Consider the following 3,601-nt stretch of genomic DNA (forward strand, 5'->3'; position numbering starts at 1 on the left):
ATAAATTTTCATTTAAAAAATGGCCTCGAGCTCATTATAAAATTGTTCAATATAATTATTAAAAAGGCCAAAAAAATAACAAAAAACAAATAACAAAAACAATATAATAATAAAATTCCAACTTTGTGCAAAAAACTATAAGAATCAATTCTTCAATGTTTCACCAATATTTCACACATTTGAATTCGATTTGTAATAAAGTGCGAGTGGAAATTTCCGCTCATTTGCTTCTCTTTCAAAAAACAGGTCGTACATACATACTTTGTATAAAAAAAATGCGTAACACCGTCAACAAAAAAAAATTGACAAAAATTAGTCGTAAGCCTTACCGGCTTAGGACTGCACTTTATTATACTAAAATTTACCGAATTTTTTAACAAATTTTACGGGGTAAAAATCTCGAGAAAATTATCATACAAATTTGTGATTTTACTATAAGGATACTGTTTCAAGGAATACAGTGTGAAAAAAATTTGCAAAATTATTTTTTGTCCCGTATTCGGCTCTCATAAATATGGTCACCGTAATTATACCTGGATAGGTAATCTATCGGAATCTGCAATAAAATTTAAATTCATGCAAAAACTCGGATGTTTAACACCTTACCAAATAAATCTCGAAATAAGTTTTGGAAAACAAATTACAAAAAATAGTTGATTCTCATAAAAAAAACCATCTCGTCATAAAGAAAAATATTCTAAAAATAGTTTATGAAAACCCCCAATTTTTTTGAACCACGTTTTTTTTTATAGAGAATTGAACAAGGACTGCGATGGTATAATTCTAAATCCCTAATTTACTGGTATACTATGCAAATCCACTTCGAAAAGTTCAATTGTTAGTAGCTAAGTTAGAATTAGGACAATCTTGACTAACTTAAATATAGAAATATTAAGCCCGTTTCCTTAGCTTTACAACGACGTTAAGATGAAGTCTCTATCGATGGGCAGAACCCCAGATATAACGATTTGGAGGAGTGCATGATTAGTCAGAATCAGGAAAAAATGCAAACTTTGACAGATCATATCTGCAAAGAAAAAAGCGAAAAAAAATCCTCGAACACGTGTTAGCTTATTTCATGTATAGAACCCATAAAAAGATTTTGAAGCCAATCGATAGTGTGACACCAAATTTGATGCCCGATATGAAAAAGAATGTCTCATATATGAAAACCCTTGTTCGAAAATATGTGCCGGTGTTTGTTTTCATAATTGTGCATTGCAAAACGTATGTAAGTGAAAATTATGCAGGCATATGAAATTGGCAAACTCATTGATGATTTGCCGTCAGCATTTGGGTCGAAAAATCGACTTTTACTTTTTTACCGATTCTGATGGCAGATGCTACGCTATTTTCAATGCAACAAATCTAGCTGCCTTAGTTTTTTCACAAACTCACTTTAAAGATGGACGCATTGACGCATTGATTTATTTTTAATAATTTCCTTTAAAATATAATTCAATCTATAACAGAAACCACAACCGGCGAAACGCCGGGCCACGTATAACTTGTGTTTGACCGATATAACATTTCCCGTTGGTTTCATCCCATCCCGATTTTGACTGTCGCATAGTGTTATTTGCAGAGAAATGTATTTTCAATCTGAAATCAAATTTGTTTGAATGAATGTAAATTAAATTGTGCATTTGGAAACACGTTTACATACCTTTGGCTGTAGCTGGATTTGCAGAGGCGCTGACTGTTATTGGTTATATTCCAGAAGATCCCAAAATGTTAAGATGTTAACACAAATATTAGTTTTGTATTACCAAACTATGAAAAAGCATCTGCGACGTGCAGACTGAAAGCGTATTTGAACGAAAAACCCGCCAAGCAAAAATCTATTTAAAGTAAACAAGACCCCCGCTGCATCCCTTTTTCAGTAGTTTCGAACTAGTTCAAAATTCGCCAAATGAGATCTAGTTCGTTCTGCATCCCTTTTTCTATAGTTTTGAACCAGTTCTAAATTCGTCATTTTAGATATAGATTTCTAAAATTGTTTTTTAAAAGTACCACATACCGCTGCTTTTGAACTGGTGGCGATCTAGTTACTATCGGACTGGTTCGTTTTTGGCGATAAAGATCTAGTACGGAACTACAAATTTGGTTCACCAGTTCGGAGTTTCCCTACAGGGTATGTATAACTCACGGCAGCATACATACACACCAGGGATGTTGCGGATGTGGAATTTTAGACATCCGCGGATGCGAATATCTAACAGCTAACATCCGCGGATGCGAATGCGAATGCGGTAGTCAAGTATTTTTAAAAAACAATTAGAATCTAGCATAATGGCGAGATCGTTGTTTAAACAGCGCTTACAAGCCAAACCAGATACATATTTCATGTTGTTTCAGAATTTGGAGAACCCGTAACTTTAGAGCACTTTTCGATTTTAGTTTTTGTAATTTATTTTTAATACTTTCTTCTGCGACTGCTTTGAAAAATTTGTGCTTATAGCGAGCTAAATAGATGGATATGGAAAATAGATTACACAGGTTTACAAAAAAAAAAAGTGTATGCATATTAAACCAAACCTATATATCCCTATGTTATTCGACATGCTGAATGCGAATCCGAGGTCCGTTAGCCTCCATCACGTCAGGTTCGTGGTCATTTGAACGTAGGGAAAAATTCATTGAATAAACCTGAAAGTTCAATAAAATTCATCGGAATTTGACCTTGGGATGACCTGGGCATGACCTCCAGATGACCTTGAGGAGTCAAGGGACTTCCATACTCGGTTTCAGTGACAACAAAAACAATTATTTTTTTTTTAATTTTTATTGAATACATTTTATGTCCTATTTGACCTTCAAATGACCTCGAAGCTGACATTATGGAGGTTAACGGACCTCGGATTCGGGTTCAGCGAATGTAAAACCTTATGTATATGAGTTTTCAGGTTTATTCAATGAATTTTTCCCTACTTGACCTTCAACTGACCACGAACCTGACGTGGTGGAGACTAACGGACTTCGGATTCGCATTCAGCGTGTCGAATAACATAGGGATATATAGGTTTGGTTTAATATGCATAAGCTTTTTTTTTGTAAACCTGTTATTATTTTTGAACAAAATTCTGTTTTCAAAGTCGTGGCTGCCAGCCGAATCGGATCAGAATATTGTTATTTTTTTTTAAAGTACCCCTTTTTCTTATAAGCATTTGAATAACAAATAGTTTCGTAATTCTTATCTAATTAAAGGTCAGACCTATAGCTTTTTAATTATTTGAGCATCGATTCTCTTTGTAGTTAGACGTTGATCATTTCTACTGGAAATCCTTATTGAAGGAGCTAAAAGCTTAAAAGCTTACTCGGACTTAATCCGGATCAACTGCAGTTAATTCCCGAGTTGATCCAGATCAACGCTGCCGTCTTTTTATGCTTTTACTCTTTGACTTTAAATAGCAAAAAAGAGACAGTTTTACCACAGAAGTTTTTAGCCAAGGATCTAATGTATATCCCTATGAAAAAAATATTATCCAACAAGTAAACAAAACTACTGGTTTTAAAATTTTCTAAAAATAAATTCCCCAAAGAGCCCCATTTGAAATTATTCAAACGAATAAATGTAATAGGTGGCATACGCGGTACGTCT

Source organism: Rhagoletis pomonella, unplaced genomic scaffold (assembly GCF_013731165.1).
Source record: "Rhagoletis pomonella isolate Grant_MI unplaced genomic scaffold, Rhpom_1.0 Rhpom_scaffold_00002, whole genome shotgun sequence".
NCBI classification, from domain to species: domain Eukaryota; kingdom Metazoa; phylum Arthropoda; class Insecta; order Diptera; family Tephritidae; genus Rhagoletis; species Rhagoletis pomonella.